Source organism: Rhea pennata, chromosome 15, assembly GCF_028389875.1.
Source record: "Rhea pennata isolate bPtePen1 chromosome 15, bPtePen1.pri, whole genome shotgun sequence".
Taxonomy (NCBI): domain Eukaryota; kingdom Metazoa; phylum Chordata; class Aves; order Rheiformes; family Rheidae; genus Rhea; species Rhea pennata.
In genome coordinates this window covers 8364994-8387388 of record NC_084677.1, presented here as the reverse complement: position 1 = coordinate 8387388, position 22395 = coordinate 8364994, and the positions used below count along the sequence as shown (strand labels likewise).

At 35.8% G+C, this 22395-nt stretch overlaps 1 protein-coding gene across 2 annotated transcripts in view; it reads left to right on the top strand.

Moving 5' to 3' along the window:
* Nucleotides 1–353: 353 nt before the first annotated feature.
* MRTFB (myocardin related transcription factor B) overlaps nucleotides 354–22395 on the top strand; it is a 93466-nt gene continuing 71424 nt past the window's right edge. For both annotated transcript variants that reach the window (XM_062588438.1, XM_062588436.1), the window contains exons 1-2: nucleotides 354–411; nucleotides 3163–3206. The gene's annotated coding sequence lies outside the window, so the exon portion shown is untranslated. The remainder of the gene's footprint in view (nucleotides 412–3162; nucleotides 3207–22395) is intronic.

Below are 22395 nucleotides of genomic sequence, written 5' to 3'. Positions count from 1 at the left end.
CCACGCGTGCGGCAGCAGCTTTCTAAGATTCGTCCCCCCTCCCCTCATGGCTTTGGTGGGCCGTGAAGCTCAGTCGCCTCAGTCACTCCCGGCTGAGGCTACGGAGCCGGCGCACGAGCCCCGGGCGCGAAGCCTTCCAGGCGGGCGAGGCCGCGGCGCCCCGAGCACGGCCGGGCCGGGCCGGGCGCAGCCGCCGCGCTGCTCCCGGGCGGGGGGTCGGGGCGAGTGCCCGGATGCAGGGCCCGGGCCCCGCCCCCCCCCCCCACGCGCGCGCGGCGGCGGCCGCAGTGTGGCGGCGCGCGCCCGCCGCCTGCCCGCCCCCGCGCGCGGCCCAACGGCCGGGGCGCGCGCCCGAGGGCGGGCCTGGGCAGAGCTCGCGAGAGGACATGTCCGCGGCGGCGGCGGGCGAGGGTGAGTGAGGGGCGGACGGAGCCGCCGCCCGGCCGCCGCCGCCGCCGCCGCGCGGGGTCCGCGCCTCACGTGACGGGCCTGGAGGCGGCGGCGGCGCAGCGGCCGCGGGGAGCCGGCTGCTGCCGCCCGACCCCTGGGACGGCTGTGGCACGGCCTCGCCCGGCGGTGCCCGCCCGCCCCCCGCCCGCGCCGGGCGGCGCCGCCAGAGCCGCCTCAGAGAGGCTGCGGCAGCGGCCGGGCCGGGCCCCGCTCCGCTCCGCTCCGCTCGCCTCCCGCGCGAGGCCGCGGGCCTCCCGCCGGGCGGTCCGGGCCGCGGCGCCGCCCCGGCTGTGCAGGTGCCTCCGCGCCGCGGGCCGGCGGCGGAGCGGGGGTGCCGCGCGCGGGGCCGGGCCTGGGGCGCGCGGCGGCGGGAGCCGTGGCCTCGCCGCGCAGCCCGCCTGCCCGCGGGGGCGCTGGCGGCTCCGCCGCGTGCTGCCCGGGGAAGGCGGTGTCGCGCGTGGAACGCGAAGTGCCCTCAGAGTCTGTAAGCGCAGATGTGTGTCTTAAACGCGTAAAAATCACCCGGGGTTTGTGGAAGAGTGACACCTTCCCGAAGGGAGGGAGCGCTGTGAGGTGCTCCGCTGGCGTGTGGTTCCAGAGTGCCAGTGAACTAAGGATTTTTGCTGTTAGGCAGCTTATATGCTTTTTTTTTGTTGTTTTTGGTATTGGTTTCCGTGAGATCTCACTGTACGCAGTGCAGAAAGCTGCCCGTATGGGCTGTACGAGCGCAGTCGTGACGGCGTGCCGCTGTGTCTTCACAGCGGAGTGCAGCAGGAAGCGTTAGCTGGTGGAGAAAAATACAGTTTAAAATTAGTATGTTTGATCAAGTAAATAGGAAAACAATCTTTCCGGTGTACTGTCTGTAGAATATAAAGGAAATATCATAACTTTACTGTCAATATGTCTAAGAGATTTAAATATGCCCAAAAGATTTAGGCCAGCATCAGTCATCCTTATTAAAAAAAAAAAAAAAAAACACTACTGTGAGTACAGAGTGTTCCTAAGTTAATGTTTATGCAAAGGTAATTGCAGTTCTTCCTGACACTGCAGCTCTGCCTTTATGATGGAAAAATGCCTAAGTTTGAATTAATTGATGTTTCAGAGGTCTCAGCAAAGGTGCAGCTGGTTCCATGGAGTTACTTCCATGATGTTTGACATTTAATCCAGCTCCTTTCCAAAGTTTTCTCTCCTATGTAATTACTTAGGACTAACTATTTTGTGGTCTAGCTCGAGTTTTAAAATTTGGCTGTAGCAGTGCTAATTACAGCAATTATTAATGAAATTAGAGCATATGGAAGTTGAGAATCCTTAGTACTTGATTGGAAGTGTACAACACCTTTCAACAATTGAGTAATATTTGGAGAAGTGTAGGAAATTGGACTTAGTGATGTATGTGAACTTTTAGGAGCGGTCACATAGTAACAAGAAAATCTTACTTAACAATTTTAATTTGTGGGATTCTGTTGAATGAGTTTGTTAAAAAGACCTTCAGAATTCTATTGAATGAGTTAATAAAAAAGTATTCAGGCAAATTCAGTGTTTGTGTGCTTACAATAGTTGATAAATTGGAGCCTTTGCTTGTTAGCCTGGAAATCAACATAGATAATTGATGAAATTATTATAGATTAGTATGATGTTGGATAGGGACTATATTTTGTGTTCTTTAAGCTAGTAGTTAGGTAACTGAATAAATGATTATTGGGAGGTAGAGAGGAAATTACTGTATTGTAGACCATTTCTTTCTTTAGTTCTTCTAGATGTTTCCCCTCTTGTAACCTCTTTTTCTTCTATGTATTTTTTCTTTACTATTCTAATTTTTGACCTCTTTCACTGACCCGTATAAAAGCCATAACATCCATTTCAGCCTTTACGTGTGGAAACATTTAAAAGAAAAACCCTAGTTATTAAGACTTTTCCTCAGAACAAGAACAACTTTGTGTGCTTGACTTGTATCTTGGACCTTTTAAACAGATACTTATGAGATCAAAGCCAAAACTAGAAAACCGTACTAATTTCTATGAAATTCCATTTATTAGATGCTAACTTTAAAGATTTTCGTTTTTTCTAGATCTAGTACGTTTCCAATGATCAAATCGTGTGTGTGTGTGTGTGTGTGTATACCCTGCAGTATACTTATAAGTAAAATGTATTTGTTTAATCATCAGCATTTCAGCTGTCATAACAAAAAGCCAAAATGCATTTGTAAACAGTCTCTTTTTTTTTCCTTTGTAATGATTCCTTCATACTGTAGTCTGCTGATACCAAAAATATATTTCTGATACTAAATGAAGTGATAGTGAATAGACATAATTAGCACTTGCACTTTGAGCTGTGAAGGTATTCCAGCTCTAAGCGATTATGCATGTTTGATTTGAAGGAGCTTTAATTGAAGTATTGTGTATTGTAGTTGAGTTAAAAGGAGTGGGAGATGTACCACCAGCACTATCATTCTTCCCAGAGGTCACCAGAAAGACTTAACCTGAAAAATGGTAAAAAAATTGAATTTAAGTATGTTGAAATTAGTTTACGTTAGCAATTTTTAACCTAGTAAGATACTTTGACATCACAAACTTCAGAAGTTGAGAAGAAAAAACTCATATGATTGAGGTTTTAGTTTATTAGATGTAGTAGACTATGCAATTCTATAGTGAGTAATTTCTGTGACATATCTTCTGATTTTGTTTTTCTTGTCTTTACTTTCAAATTCACCAGGAATGTGCTGAAGCAGATACTATCAAAGGAAGATAAAATATAAGGTAAGTGCTGTATCTTAAAATTATGAAAACTTTTTAATATAGTCTTTTAATGAATAAAATTCTGCTGTGAAGCCTCTTTTTTTAATGAGCAGTGCTGGTTTTATAAAGTTATTAAAATGGAAGGTTTTCCAAAAGATGTCTTTTAATGTAAACAGGAATGTGTGGATATGTATTGCCCATGTTATATAAGCTAAGAGCAGGTTACTGTGCTGTTTCTGTTTGTTATTTGATATGAATCCTTTTTTAATCATCTTTCATAATTTTGACACAGATGTCCTTATGTTGATTAAATCTTTCTCTTTTTGGAAGGAATGTCACACTTGCTAGCCTTCACAGATTTTGTTAGACTTTTTAAAAAATGTTAATAGTTTTGATGTGAGTAGGTAAAACTTTGGCCTGTATAGCTTTCGTTATTATTATTTTTAGCAGTTATTTTGCAGTGAGTCAGGCTAGTACTAGCATAACCCCAGAGTACTTTACAGCATACTGATGCGTTTTGATTAAATAAATCCAGTTATATGTGGGGAAAGGTAATTTCCTTTTAGAAGGGAGTAACTAAGAATGGGTAATGGCTGTTGACTGATGGAATTTAATTCCATGAATTTTAGGAAGACTAGATACTTGAGTAGCTTAGTAAAATAGAGCTGGGGTAACGTCAGCTAAAATGTTCTCAGCTTTAGAACTGTGCGACTCTGATACTGAACTGGTATGGAAATGGTGAAAATTCTGCATGCTCCCCACCCCCAAGTCTTAGAAGGGGGGAAGAAAAGAGGGCTTGTTGGGGGATGTTGGCTTTTCTTGTTTGTTTGTTTTGCTTTGCTTTTGGAATAACAAGAAGCACTGAATTTAAAGTCTTCTTGATTATTTTCTGCTGAGGCCCCTATAGCATGAAACAGAGCATAGGTTCCACCTCTTTTGGAAAAAGTCAGACACAACACAGCTAAGAGCTGCTCAGGAAGGTAGAACAGCAAGTACAAAACCTTCTGGATGCACACAGAAGGTGCTATTAATCTGAAATGTTGGTGTGTTCCAGTAAACCTACTTACAGCCTAAGCAGACCAGAATCTATCGCTGGAATAGCTCAAGTCCTAGAGGTGAGATACAGTAAAGAGAAACATAAGTACAGGGGAAACTTAGGAATCAAAGACTATTTCAGTTTTTTATGAAGAATTTGTAAGCATGACTCTTGGAGTGAGATGTTCACCCTTCATGCAGACTTCCTCGTCAGACATTTAACTAAGTATGATATTTGCTGATTGGTAACTTCACTTTTCTGACTTCTGATATTATCAAACATTTCATAGACTCAAATTTCTTCTGTTATCATAAAATGCAGTGAATGCCCCTGATAATCCACATAGAGATGTTCATCATATCATTTCTTTATGCTACATTTTTTAATCATTTGTGAAAGTATTGAAAGCTTGTTCCTTTGAAGAACATGTAAGATGTGACTTGGTTAGCGTCTAGTTGTTTTTTTTGAAGAATTGGATTGCTCTGTCTGTCTGCTTTCTTGCCTGTAAGTTTCTTTCTCTAGTAATTTTTACACTATTTGACTAGCTTCAGTCAAATTTCAGAGAGAGATATCTCAAACATAATTAACTTCCTAACAATTTTCACAAGGTTGACATTTTAGTACAGGAAATCCCTATAGGGTCTTGTCAGGAAAGGGCAGATAGAAGTCAGCTGTTACTTGCTTTGTTTACCAGCAGTTGGCTTGCTGGCCAAAATGCATTTCCTCTGGACTAGCTAGAGCACATGTTGGTTTTTGTTTGGTGAAGATGGCAAGTGAGATACAGCTGAGAAACTGAAGTTACAGTGGAAATGGATAATCATTTAGAGGACAAAGAACACGAACTTAGAGGAAGCTAAACTTTATTTCCACTGTCTGTGGAACGAATTTGTCAGTGCTCAGTCTTGCAAAACTGTAAATCATCCATCTTAAAGTTCAAAAAAAAGCCCTAACAAATTTATTTCTTACTGTATTTAAACAGTAATAAGATTTTTCCAGTAAGACTTCTGTATCCTGAGTGGATAAATGTCACTGAAAAGAGACTGTATTAAATGGTTACCAGAGATGGATGAGATTAGAATCTGCATAAACTGGAGGAGGAAACAGGAGATGAAATCATCCAACTGTATGTACTTGAAAGAAAAAAAAATTTGGAAGATTGAACTGTTATCATATCACTAGTTCTCAGAGAAACACCAATCCTATTTGATGCTAAGGACTCAACTCTGACTCAAATCACTAGGAAATGAAGCAGCAACTAATAAAATTTCCTTGAAAACAAAATTTCAGGTGCTGTCATATCAGTATTCCTAAACACTTTTAAACACTTAAATTTAAGAGTATATTATAAAAGGCAAATGTAGCATTAAAAGTGAATAAATTATATTCTTAAGAAATAGGACGGTGCCAGAATGAAAATGTAATCATATTTCTAGAATATTTAAGTAGAATACACTGGCTAAATTGGTAACTTACTGTCTCTAATCACAATATAATAATTTGCTTAATATAGATAAATATGAAAAACCTACCCAATTCTGTACTCATACTAGTTCTTGTTCTGTATTCATTAATAGTAATACTTACAGATGAATTATTCAACTGTCATATGATGACCAGATATATTTTAGGTGATATATAGGCACAGTCTGCTATACCATTCTTTTGAAAGAAATGGGAATTGTGCTCACGTGTAATTGAACTGTTGTCTGTAACAGTAATCTTTTGGACTCTGTTCCATGCAGTGATACCATTGTAGTGGTTAAGGGAGCTAATCTGGCAGAAATTTAAACCCTGTTTCTAAAAAATCAAGTAGTTTTTGCAAGGTGAAAAAGTAGCAGCTTCAACTTCGTTCAGTTTAATTTGTTGTAAAATAGTCCCCTAAACTGTAGTTTTAGGCAAAAAATTAGTAACTGCAAACACTTAAAGATGGGGGGAGCTTCTTTTAACCTGACGATAAGGTGTAGTTTTTGGTCGCATTCAGACTACTTAGCGAATAGCAAGTTTGATTAGATTTGGCAAAACCAGTTCTGTTCCTATTTTGGTTTAATAAATCTGTAGCCTTTGTTGCTTGTTGTGAATATATCTACTGCTTCTTTAGCAGCATGTCTATAAAACAGATCAACAACTGAAATTAAGCCTATTTGTGCTGGGCAACTATGAACATTTCATGTTTGTATCTTTAAATGAAATTACTCTATGTTCTTGAGCACAGTGAAACAGTCTTTCTGACATTATTTCTTAAGCTTTTTTCATCATCTAAAGTCCAAGAGCCTAAAGAAAAACAGAAAATTATTTCATTTTTATTACGGAATAAAACTTCTTAAAATGTTTTTTCTGTGGTAAAGATTGACAGCTGCTGTAAAACTATTCTTGAGCGCTGCTGAGGCTCTGTCTAAACCACCACCACAAAAATCTTACATATCCTGAATCTCCGAAGCAAATGCACATTACAGAATTTATTAAATAGTGTTCAGATTACTCTTATTAAAGCCAGATGTTAATGTAAGAGTTATACACTTGTGCAATAAACTGAATCTCTGTGATCGTTGACTCACTAGACAGCATTTTAAGATTTCATATTTGGGTACTTGGCTAAAGTCATTAATTAAATGTTTGAAAATTGGCTTAAACCTGAGTGTGATGCCAAAAGCAACAAAATGAGAAAGAAGTAATAGTTAAGTTCCTTTTTGATCTTCACACCAAATTGTGAAAAGCAAATGAACCAAAGATTTTTTTTTAATGATAAAAACTATTTTTATACCCATCAAACTGAATTTACAAGATAATTAGTCTTTGTTAATATTCCTGAAAAGGTGAGATTATTATTTCTAGATTTTGTTTCTAGTGTTAGAAGTCTGCTGGAAGGTTAGGAAACGGATACTGAAAAACTGATTAAAAATTACACTGATGTTAAAATTAGTTTACCAGGCATTCTTTAGTATAAGTGTAGCTCATAAAAATTCAGAAATAGAAAAACTTCTTAAAACAGTTCAGGGTGCTAGTGTATTCTCGTAAAGTCCAGTGAATACCCATAAATGGTTGTAATAGATTATCAAGTGGCAAGTTTCTCAGTATTTTCTATGTATAAAAAATTAGAGACATAGAACTCTAGCTACTTAGATTCTGTTTAATTACATTGCCAGCACACTCCTTAATTTCATTTCCTTTTTTTAAAAATGAAAATGCTTGTTAAAGTCCTAATTCAGCAAAGTTTTAAATGTGTGCTTATGACACTAAATTCATTATGCAAGGTTGAACTTGTGCTTAAAGCTTCTCAGGGTTTAGGAGTAAGTGCTTGTAAAGCTTTAGGAAACACAAGCAAAGAAATTTGGATATAAAAGTCGTTGTGGTGGATGTTTGCCTTGCGTCACAGTATCACAGATGCAGTCAATTTCATGTTTAGGTATACTTTATGTTAGATGTAGTATTACTTGTCTGCTTTTTCATATTCAGATATCTTTAGAAGGAAAATAGTAAATTAAGATCTTAGGAAATGTTTTTACTTAAATGTTGTCTACAAAAACGTGACATCACTGTTAAACACATTTTGGTTTTTAAAACATCTGCCTAAGTTGTGTGTATTATCAGTATTTTTGTATGTTGTTGGCCATCTTTCTCAGCAGTTTTGATTTTGGATCATTAGGTGTGAAAGCAAAGTAGTCTGCACTTTCTTGGTGGTAATCAAGTGGAAGAGGGATTCAGAATGTGTACATTATGAAGATGCTAAATATGCTAAGAGTACCATACAGAAAGAGTCTTTATGTTACTTATGGTTGTCTTGAATTGTACCATTTGTGTATTATTTTGGAAGATTTTTGAATGGACTAATAAATCTCTTTTTAAGTTTTTGCACCATTTGGTTATTTATTATGATACCGTATTACTTGGCAAGAGATACCTTCAGTGGTAGTTTTTTAGTGATTCTTCTTTTATACCGTCTTAGATATACATCTACAGAAAATACAACTCAAACAGATGATCAGCAGAAATGTGCTAACATTTTACTACTCCTTTCTTAAGGTATAAGCTTTACTTGTTGAGATTTACAGGATTTTGCTAAAATTTGTGTGCTGTGTGAATTATGAAACAATAGAATAGCTATAGAATGAAATGTATTTATTTACTTTAACTGCTAATAGGACAGTTCTGAAAATGAACTCAGGCTTTCGTTGGCTTAACATCACAGTGCAGCAGCATGGTTATGAAAACTAATGCAAAATTTGCAGTAAAGCACTGTCTTTATCTTAACTATTACAATTTTTTAGTAAAATTTTAGAATTTTATGCTTACACTCTACTGGGGCATAGATGAACTTATACTTATGAATGTATTCTTGAGAACCTTGAAGTAAGTGAGCATACAGCCCACCTAATCAATTAAAAATTCCCAAACTTAATGAACTATTTGCAAGTAGTTAAAGTGCTAATAGTACTTCCTGTCACTGAAAATACTAAGGAATCACTCCAAAAGCAAAGTTGCTCAGGTAACAGGTCATTTATTTGGAACTGCTGTTATTTCTTTCGTAAGTTTCAACTTTTCTGTAGTTCCGCTTGTATAATTTAAGTAAATACTGACAGGATCATAACAGACCCATCATACAACCATGTGAAGCTATAGAAATGATTGAAAACCTCACCATTTTCTGATTAATATGCTATGCACTGTATTTTCATCTAGTGTTTCTGTACAGAAGAAGGATTTTAATATCCTTTTTAATGGATTGTCTTTACTTTTTTATTTTTAGTAAATATTTAATACAAGAAAAGTTACTAGTCTTCATACAAAGTCTTTGTTATTTCCAAGTTTGTATGGGTTATTTACATTAATAATTCTTTACATTTATGTCAAATAATGTAGCAGCACTTAAATCCTTTCACTTAAGCTAGAAGCATTCTGGAGCAAGTGCTATCTGTTTCTGAAAAATATAGGCCGTGTTTATGGCCCTAAGAAGAATGAATCTTCCAGTGTGAATCAAACTTTAAATAATTCACTCTAAATCTGTAGACTGTTTCAACAAACTTTCTTTGTGTCTATGAATAACATTAGTGAAATTGGTGATTTCTCCTGGAATCAGATCAGCATGGTCAGGCAAACTATTCTGGCTGTGGTAGATCCAGATTGAATTAATAACTCCCTACTTCCTCTGCCAGAAGTTCAGCCCTTCTCCTGTTCTGCCAGTTTAATCACTTGACTGCTCTCTTATCAAATTCTATAAATTAGGCTAGTTTTAAAAATTAATTGCACGAAACTGGAAAAAACAAAAGGTAGAATCTCTGGGGAAGGGAGAAATGCAGCCAGTAGTTCAGCTTCCTCTGTCCTGAGAAAGGTTTGAGCAGGAGTGAAGGCAGGCAATAAGGAGAGAAACTAAAAATCTGAGGTGAAGGATGGATAAAGCACTAGAAAATACTCCAGTATCATTCCCTTTCTACTGACTAAAATAGATTGATCAGTTGTCAAGAGGTTCTTGAATGTAGTTCTAACTTAGATGCGGTTCTTAAATTACCATCTCTTTAAGGTTTAGGGTAGTGCTGGGGCTTGAAGGTAGTCTAACCAATGACATTGCATAGTAGTCAGTAGTAGTAAGTTAGAAGCAGTCAGGAGACTCAGCATCCATCTTCCTCAACATCCAGATGACATCCCAGAACATTAAGAACATCTCTTTGATCTATCTGTGGGTATTTAGCATCTGGTAACACTTTCAAAAGCTTAAGCTCAGCCTTATGCTGGGTGGCTGTGAAACATGGTCAAGAGAACAGATACACTGGGAAAGGATGGTATACAGAACACATCGCAACACTTTACAGAGCAAGTGGAAGCTGTGATGGCTATGATATGAGAAGTGATGTAGTTATATGTGGAGGACGAAAAAACAGAGAATGCAGGTAGAGGAATTAAGAAAGAAGCCAGTGTACAGAAATGATGTAGGAGAGTGATGAGCTATGATCTGTTGTAAGAAAGGAAATAATGAAGTACAGCCAGAAGAAACCTGGCTATAGTTTATAGAGAAAGAGAAACTTTGGTTATAGTGATTATATCTGGCCAGGTAATAGTGAATGAATATCTTGTTTTGATTACATTATGAATAATTTTTCGACAGTCTCTAACAAAAATTTATAGTGTGCTTTTTTGCAAACATTTTTAAATACAATTCAAAAAATATGGCTTTGAAGAAAGAGTAACATTACCAGGGATTTTTTCAGCCTTTTTTGATTGATCTATTCATTACCTAGTGCCATGTGTTTCAACATTAGTAAATAGATTTATCCGAAGTATTTTGAAACACGCCAATAAATTGCATTTGATAACTGTAAAATGATGGAAATGTTTTATGTTTCACAGGAAATACTAAACCAAGTATGTTTTTTGTTACACTGTTGAATACTAAAAATATCTAGCATAGAAATAAAATTAAAATTACCGTGTAGCAGAGACATTATGGCTTAAGAGTTTTTTCAGGCTTATGAGTTTGTAAATTGATTATTACTGTGGTTTTGATGTGTTTGTGAAAACAAATGTGCAGTAAGAGCTTTTCCATTAGCATTATGCAGAAGGATATTGGGGAACTGTATTAACTTATTTCAGTGTGTGTTTTAAGTTTTTTTGACTTACTAAAGCTCATGGCGTTTGCTTCAAGTTTGAAGTAATTTTGGAGAGAGAGAATTATTCAGCTACATAATTTTCTCCAAGGTGATGAAAAAATGTTGATACACATTCTCTTCTGCTGCAGCTTCTCAGTTCTCCCAGTCAGACTTTTCTGCCTGCTTAGATTTGTTCTCCTAAATGATTTCAGTTCAGGTTAGCCAAGTTAGCAAAGATACTCTGAAGTGGTTAAGGTGATTAAGCTCTCCATGGTTTAGGAGCACCCATACAAACAGCTGAGCCAGCAGGTTGGATAGCATCGTAATAACCAGAAATCAGATGGTGAAAGAGAGACTGGTAATTTTGTCAGCCAGCACATTTTGCAGATGGACATGGTGGTTCAAATAAACGTCCTATGTTCAGTCACTGTCATCAGAGCATTGGTCGATAATTATAGTCTAAATTTTTAAAAAATTTGAAGTGGATAATGTAATTGTATGAAGTTTATAATAATAAGGCAATATTGTACAGAAGATTTCCCTATTATAATAACTGACTTCTCTAATGATGTCTCTTCCTTTTAATTCAGAAATATGCTGTTCTTTAAATTTGAGAGAGATTTTATAGGCAGTGTGCTTTTTTGCGTTCACTGTATCAGTGCTAGGCTGATCACCTGTGTTATTACTTGCATAGTATATTTCTAAATACCTTTTTTTTCCTTAAAAAGGTCTTGAAGGAAATAATTTGTAATAATTTCTTAGTTAACACGTGAAATACATATCTTTAGACACAAATGGCATTTTTCTGTGTTTATTAACTTTTTGTTGACTGGTTCTTGAGATTTTAAAGTATTCTTTAAAGGCCATTACATTCCTTTCTATACCAACTTATTCTTGGATACTGCCATTTCTGAGCACATAGAGGAGGGTTTTTTGATCTTTAATATGAAGGGAGATGAGAACAACTGTTCTACAAAGGGAAGTTTTAATTTATTTTTCATTTGAAGTTGTACTTTCTTAGAAAAAAGATCCAAAGAAATACAGAATTTGGATGTGCTACAGCTGTTAAGTGTAACAAGTTGTGCAGAAATCTACCCTAAAACCGTTCATAGCTTTACGGTTACCACCTCTACTTTTTTTCTTTTTCTTTTTTTTGGACAGGAGCTTTGTGGAGAATTAAGTCTTGTAACAATAGCTTGATAGATAAGACCTCTTTGAAAGTGGTCTTAGGCAACATAAACTCTCCTGACCTAGACTTTCTACCCTAATAGTCTTTAGCTGATTTCAGTATGGGAAATGGAATTCCAGTTCATTTTAGCCTTGGAGATCGTGAGAAGTTCGTTCTTAAAGCAGCAAGGGCATGGACAGTGGATTATAGAATTAAATTGTTTAGAACACCAAGTTTTCAGGCAACATACTAACAACATGTTATTTCTGGCTGTTTTAGAATATGGATGTTGACATGGGGATTAAGATTGATCTGCTTCTAGTCTTTGTTTTGTACTTACAGAGAATGAGTGATACTCCTTCCTGTAGTCTTTCTTGTTAGTAGATCATATTGTTAGACATCATCTTGATTTGCAGAGTAATTAACAGAAAAAAGGAACAACCTTTGCTGAAGTCAAAATATTCTCTTAGTGATGTAACTTCACGCTGAGTTTTTAATGTTTAGGAAGTTGTGGTTTACTTCGGGTTTGTTTTGTTTTGTTTTTCTGATTTTACTTGAATGTCTGTGCTTAAATGCACAGATTTAAAAATTCTGTTAATATCCATCACTATTGTATGCACTTTGGTTCTTGGGAAGATACTGTGAGGTATAAACCTATTATATCTAATGTAACTGCATTTACATTCTGATTTTTTGTCACTGTTGTATTGAAAGTTAGGTCACAATCCTATGCAGGATATGAGCAGTTGAGCAGTAGTTTACTGTCACCAAACATAATATGGTTACTTGGTTTTGTTTGCTTCTAGGTAAGGTGCAGTATGTTTTCTTAAGCTGTTGTATATCGGTAAATATAACTTAGAGAAAATGTGAAGACTGGAGAAGGGGTAGTGCTCTTACAAGCCATGAATCTTATAGATGGCATATAAGGGATGAAGCCACTGTGTTCTTTCCCTAAATGTTTTTTTTTGTTTTTTTGTTTGTTTGTGATAGAATTGGTAAGCCCTAAATAAAACTTTAAGCCAAGCATAGTTATCCAGCTCCAGTACTGGCTTTGGCTAACTGGAATAAGAAACACAAAAATTATGTCTAGCTCTATACCTCATTCTGAAGCGTTTGCAATAGCATGAAGTGAGACTATGGGATTGCCCAAGTTTTCTGTCGCTGCCTGTATTTAATTGAGAAAGGTGGCTATTCAGACCCACACAGCGTGCATTGATTGGTGTATGTATGTAGTGTGTGCAGTGGACTGTTGAGTTATCTTTGGGTAACAAGCCCTTTGGTAGTAGTAGGGGAGTCCTTAAAATCTTCTGGTTATAGCTTATCAGATGATTTGCTCTCAGCAGGGCAGTAGCATTGCAAGAAGTAGTCTTAAAACTTCCACCTTCTTTAATTAGTCTGAAATTATATTTTTGTTACTATTCAAAGTGGTTCACATCATCCAGTGTAAACTAAATTGTTGAATAGATGGTCTGTTGAACTGCTAAATTAGGCAGGATTGTGTTACTGTTTTGGTACTAGGCCTCTGTTTCCTTTCCAGGTAAAAGAAAGAATAGAGGAGAAGATTAAATACTTCTAATTAATTGAGAAGTAAACCCCCTTTTTTAAAAAAGTTACATACACATTTAAATGCTCTACCATATTTTTTACAGGGAGGTTATATGATCTTTAGAGAACAGAGAAGAGAAGCTTTTTTTTTTTTTATATATGAACCCCATGTTATGAAGCATTTAATTAACAGGAAAATAAAAGATAGTAGATAGTTACTACTTTAAACATTAATCTGTCACCTTCGGATTTTTTTTCTTTGGTCTATTAGTGAGTTAAATTTTAAGTTTTCATTTCAGAAATGATGAACAAGTTGACTGGTTTGCATGGGAGCTAATTCAAGTTGTTACTTGTACTGTTAATATCTGAAAGTAGCTGTATTGATACAAGCCAATATGCAGCCAAAATGTTTGTGAAAGAGATTTGCTAAGTTGTTCTAAGGTTATAAATAAGCCCAAGCCTTAATTGAGTATCATGTATTTTCATTCTGCCTATGTACATTCACAGAGTTTTTGTTCAGGCATACTCATTTTGATCTTAGCAAGATCTCTTAAATTGAAGCTGATGATCAGCTCTAATTGTGCAGTGTTACTTTGAATTAATTTTACTAGTCGTTTATTACTGAACATGAATAGTAACTGAAATTCTGTGCTGCAGAAGTTGATTACTTTTTTAAACTTAAATACTAGTCTTTGGTACTCCAAATACAATTTTATTTATTTATGCACATGCACACACGCACATACATACCTACATATACATATATATGTATGTATGTGTGTGTATATATATGTGTGTATATATATATGTTTGCTAGTCTCTGTAACAATATACAGAAATAAAATAATTATAAAAGAAGCAAAGCATCTTTTTTCAAGAAATTTCATTTTATAGAAATTCTTGTGTAATATTTGGTCATGCTCCTGAAGGAAGGTAGAAGGTAGTATGTTCAACAGGAAGCGGTCATGCAGTTCCTTCCTCTAACTTGAATCCTAGAGCTTTCCTTGCTTTGTTCAGTTCAAGGGCTTAGTTTACAGGCATTAAAATAAACAGAATAGCACCTGCAGCTTAGTCATAAATGGGAACATCTTGAAGTAGCTAAGCAAACAAATGAAATCATAGAGTAATTTAACCTTTTCTGAAATGCCTTAGACATTTTACCAACATTCATTTTTAAAACAGAACAACATTTTGGCTAGTAAAGGGCTATGAACATGTTTACAAAGACATTGCTAAAGATTATGATCAGATCTTTCAACAGAAGTTACTTATTTTCTAAAGTAAGAAGTTAGTAAAGAAGTTAGATTATTTTCTAAACTTTCAGAACTCCTCTTTTAAAAAAACTCTAAATGTTTTGTCTTTTTTTTTTTTTTTTTTTTTTGTAAGTATACACTTTTAGGACATGAGATGTTTAGCAGTCTTATGATGTGTTCATATAAATATTTGACCCATGCTCAGGACTTTAGCTATTAAGTATATTTTTACAATACTAAAATCAAGATTTGTGTTATGATTTGTACAAGTTGTCAACTTTAATTACGTAAATAGATTCTGCTTTCAACAATAGTTCTTTCTACTGGACATAGAAAATCATAGGGCATATGTTATCTGTTAATTTCTTCCACAAAGTTCTATGATAGTCCAGAAGAGTTGAACTTGCTTTTTGGTAGGTAGACTTGAGTTGATCTTATAACTATTCAAATGCTATTGCTAAGCACTTCATATGAAAACGAATTTTAAGAACTGTTGATGTTTTATTTATGTTGGAATTCAAATAAATTGATTTTGAAATGTGACCGGTCAGTTATGTTTTATAGGGAAAAAAGTTCTCTCTCTGATTTAAATGTGTAAAGATCCATGAGAATGTGGGGGGGAAAGCATAATTTGTTTGTATATCAATAATGCATATGGTATAAATTTTTTGTTAGTTTGTCTTGATGTATTTATATATTATTATAAATACTGAATTTGTCTTGTTTCCTAAGCTGAGTCTAAATTTGTTTACTACCAACATTAATACAGGCATTTTAAATTTTAAGAGTATTAAAACAAATGTAAATAACCAATTAACAACATCTTCGTATGACAAATAGGAATAGTGCATTTAGATTTCTGTGAGCATTTGTAAATGACACTTTTTTTTACATGCAAAGTATATATATGCCACATCTAAACAAGATACTAGTTCATACTAGTTACGAGGATTGTTATTGAATGTATGTGCTTGCAACTTCATGCTTATTTAATTAATTTGATTCAACCAAATAACTTTGTATTGCCTCAATATGAGCATTGCTGACTAAGATCCGCAAATACGGTAAGATGGAAGGATGTCTGTTCATAGGGCGATTAAAAGTGAAAATTTGCTGAAGATTGTATCTGGATGTCTTTCACTTAGGGCAATGTTTATCTATTGTACTTTCAAGTGTTGTTTCTCTCTGACTTCCTGCTACTAAGTGCTCAGCTAGCAGCTGTTTTAAAGGATGCATGTATTACTTACACATGAAATTACTTCTTATCCTAACATGGAATATTCAACATGAATTAAGTCTTTATGAACTTACTGGATTTCTGCTGTAATTAATACTGTATTAAAAGTTAGGCATAGTATAGCCTTCTGCTTATAAAGCACTGTGTCAGTAGAAAGTGTATTAGAAGATGTTCTAGATATCTCTATGAATTAATAGATGCTAACTTGGATCCTGAAAGCTTGCAAAGCTACCTAAGTGAGAATTTATCCCTTTCACATGGTAGAGTAGCAATGCAGTTAATACCTTTCTTTAAAAAAAAGTGTTGTTGAGAGGTATATTCTTTAAGGGTCAGCTAGTCCTAGACTGTACTTTTTTGTTTGGTGTCACAGACCATTTATTCATTGATTTCATGTGTGCTCCGAAGTTATTTTCGTAGTTTTTTTCTTTAGAAAGATGGCAGGTAGATTTGAAGAGTATTAAGATCAATAAGCAATTTAAACATTATTGCTATCTTGAGGGACTAATTTACTTTTAGTGACTTGAATATTATGGATATTGGGCCTTGACTTGTTTCACCTAACATAAAATATTTGTAAAAAGTTTAGTATCTTGGTTAAATTATATTGTTAATTACCATTAAGTATGTAAGCTCACTAAGTGTGACTATAAAAGGTAATTGTAATGCATCTAATTACTTAAGAAAAGGTTTTTATAAGAGGTTTTAAAATATTTAATCTTCAAGATTCCTGAGTTGTATCTCTTGCATGGAAGGATTATGCGAGACGCAGAAGATTTTGCCAAATATTATTCCAATAGTTTCGTTTGGAGAAGGCAAGAATATGAAAAAGGAATAGGTAAACCATCTCTAGCAAACTTTCTACTAATTGTATGTATATATTAACACTGTACTTTTAAAAGAAAAATATCTGGTTAGCCAGAACTTGATTCTTTTTCTGAGAGCGGAAGGAAGCCAACAGTCATGCAAGATATTTTGGTATATGTGTTATTTGGCTATATATATTTCTGGACTTATTTTGCTTGTCTTCGAAATCAAGCTTTTTCTGGAAAAAAAAAGGGTGAAATTTTAGACTAGTCGTGTTATCTGATGTTAAATTACTTGAACTGAATGCAAGCATTCAGGTGGATGAAAGTGGATGTCCATACAACATCAGAGGAGCTGTGGGAGGCTTCCTTTGTTCATCACAACCTCATGCTCTCTGCCTGATAATTAATTTACACTTAAGAGTCGACACCCGTCTGTTTTGTATGAGGTGCCTTTTTATTCTGTAGATGCAATGGTGAAGAGTGTATGTCTATTACTGTGTTAACTCATCCTCTGCCTCTGTCTAGCTGTAAGTAATTTTATATACTTTCCATATTTGCTGGTGTGCAAATGGTTATGCTACTTTTTTTTCCTCAGACTTTGATCATTCATAACACTTAAGTCTAAATGACTTTCTTCCAAGAATTAGTGAACAGAACCTCAATGCAGTTTTATTACTGAAATATAGAATAAAGGTGAGCATTTCTGGAGGTCTTTCAAATCTCTGCTTGGCCATATTAATTTAGCTAGAGTAGATGGTTACAACAAGTAAGTCTCAATAATTTAGTCTGGTTAAATAAAAGAGGAAAAATTTCTGAAAAATTTATCAATCTAGTCTTGACTCTATGTTCTTTTAAAAAGCATGTTATTGCTTATATTGGTGTGGTGGAAAGCATGACTGGACCATAGTTCTGTCTTATACCTCTACATGTTGATTTTAAAGAAAATAATGAGTGTTTGATAATGCATAATGTGATGATTACTCATAGTTAGTCAGCTATTAAATTTCTCATTTTCTTCTAGATCTGTCTAGTTACCTTTGTGAAAATAGATTTAAGCCTATGTTGCTGTATATTTTACCACAAACTTTCATCTTTATTAATTAATTTACCAACACTTTTTTGTTTTTTAACTAGAGGTTGCTATTTCTCTACCAGTCTCATAATTTTAATGTCAGTTTTAATTTCAGAGGTCACATGCTGTATCCAAAATGCTTTCAATGAGAGAGATTGTGTGAGAAAGTAACTGGTGAAGTTGCAAGCAACACTGAGTTGAGAGTGTTGTTGATAGTGATTCTCTTCAGACAAAGTTTGACAGCATCCTACAATGTGAAGTACACTGATAAAGTGATTGCATATTTTCATGACTTTTTTCATGAAAAGTATGTTTTAGTTATTCCAATCCACTATGGAATACATAAGATGAAATAAAGAGCCTAAATCTTAACAAAATAAGCATTGTTTTTTTGCAACACAGACAAATTCAATTAGAGATATATTCATTGTTCAGGAAAATTAGAAAAATGAATTAGGCAAACTGACTTACTAATAATCTGAATTTTTATTAATAGCAAGTTCTTTCTGTATTTACATTTATGTTGTACTCAGTCAGGTATATTTATCTTTACTATTTTTAAGTGCTATTTCAGTAAGTGGATTTGAAACATATTGGGGAAACTAAGCTTATTTTTCTGTAACAGTTATTGTTAAAATTTCAGTGCTAAATGAAAAAGATTATGTTGTTGTTTTCCACATATCTTTACTGTTATAAAAACTGCAAGACACAGATCAGTGATTTGGGGGATTTGCTTCAAGTGACTTTTAGATAGTTGAAAAATAAGTATTTCCAAAGCTTTTTAAATTACTGTTTATTCTTCAGTTTTGTAATGAAATATCTATAGTCTTTAGAATTTTTGGGAAAAATTGTGTACCAACATGCGGAAAAGGACATTCAGAACAATTACAAATTAGGTAACTCCAGTAGCTTTTCATGTAGGAATTTAATAGGCTCTCAGAAGCATAACAGGATGTAAGCACAGCTGAAATAAAATTGTGTGTGTAATATGTACCAATGTCTACCAAGTAGACTTCATACTACATTGTAGAGGTAAAATCATCATTCTAGACTAAGAACAGCACTATGCAAATGCATTATTGTCTTTGTAGTGGACAATGGGATTTGGTATTGCTCCAGGAATGGCTTGAGATGGATTTCATGCAGCCTCACCATACTACCTGTTTCTTAATTTTCTTTTCACTCCTTGATGATAGGCAGTATGCCAAGAGGAGCTACCTTTTTTTAAACTGCATCTTCTCCTCTATTTTAAGCAAGTAGTCACTCTGGGAAGTGACTCTTAGCACGTCTGCTGTAGTCTGTAGTGAGCTAAATATACCTGTGTATTTTCAATATTTGATGTCTAAGTCCCGTTCATTTTGATTTTTGTGGAGGGAAAAAAAAAGAGATAAAGAGGATTCAAAAAATCTGACCAGTGGGACTCAGTTAATTTGAAAATTAGGAAGGAAATTTCTTGTAGGCATATCTGTGTGCTTGACAGGGCCTGCTGCATTCTTGTTCCAAAAGAATAATTTTTGCTCTTCATTTATGAGAATGGAAAGAGGAATTATTATCGTATTGTGACTTAGCCCGTAACCTCAGATACAAATCACTAACGTTCGCTTCTCAAATTGAAGTGATATTTGAAACTATAACTTGTCTCCTAAATGTTTATTGCCCTACTACTGTTAATGTCACTGTCCCTTCTGTGTATATTTTGGAGCCTTCCTAGGCATTGGCAAGAAATTCGAAGAGCTTACTTCAAATGCCCTTCATTAGCACTTATCAAACTACCAATTTGTGTGCTGATTGAGCATTGGTAGAATGCCTTTTCTCAGTGTTTGCTGATCCATTGCAAAAAAAATACCTTTTTGCAGTTCTTGTACTCTTCCCATTAAAGGTCTTTGTGTTAGAAACTGATAGCTATGTCATTTAAAATGTTACTGAGTTTTATAAATGATGAAGTTGAAACCTAGGTGATTTGGCTGCTGGTGATCACATCATGATCTATAATAAATTCTGTACTGGAGCCTCCAATTCTTAACATCTAATATAGTACAGCTATCAATAATTTTGTACTGCACTTTGTGTAGTGACCTAGATTTCCTACACTTGTAAATAAGTGGAAATATATTAAAACAGCCATTGGAATTGGCCAAAGTCTGACTGCATTGTTTTTTTTTTTTTTTTTTTTTTTTTTTTTTGAACTGACTTTTTCAGCAGATTTTCATCATATTATCTAAGTATCATTCAGATTTCACAGTCTGTGTTCTAGTGTCTAAAGTGGCAGGGAAGTTATTTATTTTTCCCAATTCTGCAGTGTTTCTAAGGAAGTCTACTTTTGAAGATAAAAATCTTTAAAAATAGAAGAAGCATTTGTCTTCAACAGTTAAGAAAGATAGCAACCACCTACAATCTGTGAGAACACTTACATAAGGCTGATACACTGTACAGTAGTTCTCCTTTGCCGATGCTAGAACACTATTTCTGTGTAGTTGTCAGAAAAATTTGAGCTGAACCATTGCTTGTGGTATTGGTATGTATTCTATTTGGATAATCTATTCTGAAGGTTAACTAGGGAAACAATTTCATTCTTACAGTTTTCATTTTAGTACTCTTGTCTGTTTTGCCTCTTTCTGTGTAAAAATCCCCAAACCTGAAATCCTTATAAGACTATTGGAAAAGTTGACTAGTTTATTATTTTAGTTGCTGCAAATATGATAGTTTCATATTTTTAACACTTTATAAGTAGAAATATTTTTCATACCTAATACAGTGATATTTCATACAACTTATTAAATTTTTGGATGTCTTAATTTGTAGGAAGATGACATGACAACTGACTACTGTCTGTCAGATTACCTTTGTATGAACCCATGCCTTGTTTGGATTATGCAGAGAAGGACCTGGGAGTGCTGGTGGACACCAGGTTAACCATGAAGCAGTAATGTGCCCTTGTAGACAAGAAGGCCAATGGTCTCCTGGGGTGCCTTAGGAAGAGTGTTGCCAGCAGGTCGAGGGAGGTAATCCTCCTCCTTTACTCAGCACTGATGAGGCCACATCTGGGCACTGTATCCAGTTCTGGGCACTCTAGCACAAGAGAGGCATGGAGGTACTGGAGTCCAGCATAGGGCTTTGAAGATGATTAGGGGAGTGGAGCATCTGCCCTATGAGGAACAGCTGCGAGAGCTGGGCCTGTTTAGCCTGGAGAAGAGGAGGCTGAGAGACAATCTTATCAATGTGTACAAGTACCTGAAGGGAGGGTGTCAAGGGGATGGGACTGGATTTTCTCTCAGCAGTGCCCAGCAACAGGACAAGAGGCAGTGGGCACAAACTGAAAAACAGGCAGTTCTACCTGAGTATGAGGAAAAACATCTTTACTGTGGGGGTGACAGATCACTGGAACAGGTTGCGCAGAGAGGTTGTGGGGTCTCCTTCTCTGAAGATATTTCAAAACCCGCCTGGACGTGATCCTGTGCAACATGCTGTAGGTGACCCTGCTTGAGCAGGGAGGTTGAACTAGATGATCTCTAGAGGTCTCTTCCAACCTCAGTTATTCTGTGTTCTGTGTGATTCTGTGAATGCTGAGACTTTCATTTAATACTATAGAGATATATTTTTTTTCTCATGCATATATATTTTCTATTAAGCATGAGAATTTTTAATACACTTTTTTGTCTAAGCACTTGAAGTCAGCGGTTACATAGATAATGGTTACCATCTGTAAATGCAGATGGCAAATATGAAATAACTTTTGAAGATTGAGGAGACTTAAAGTAAAAAGAGGCAAATATGCTATCCTTAATATTAAGTATGCTACCCTGATACATTCAGTTCTAAATCAGATCAGAATTTCTGACTTTTGCATGTGATGATTGGATAATGTGTACATTGTAGAAAGATTGATTTTAATCATGGTAAACTAATGTTTTCTCCTACTTTTTCTTTTTTTGTGATTGAATTGATCACATCCAAATAATCAGATATGTCAGAAGTATCAGAATAAAATACAGCTTAAGAAAGCTGAAGATAGGTGGAAGATGTCTTGCATATCTTAAGTCTGGTCTCATAGTCAAGTAACTGCTTCAGGTTGTAACCTTTAACTGATGATAAAACAATTACATACATCTTCTCTCGCAGTTAGAATGAGTATGCTGAAAAGCGGTGGTAGTTTTGTCGTCTTATACATACAACGGTGTATATAAGAAGTTGGTTAGAATAGAGACATCTATTTTTTTTTCTTTTGGAAAGCTATGTGTCAAAATGAATTTTATTTAACTTTTGGGTTTACTTTGCCACTCAGTATGGAAAATTATATGCTTAGGACAGACTAATAATTTAATGTATGCTAAGTGTAGAAGTTAGTCTTTTCAGAAAGTTGAACAGCTGTGTTCTTTAGATTCTAATAAACAAGAATAAATACTCAAATGAATTACTTATTATTGCAATCTTCAGTCATATTTATGCTATAGACTGGATGTTCTGCTCATTGATTCATTAATGAGCAGACATTAATCAGTTTGAGAGCCAAATCTT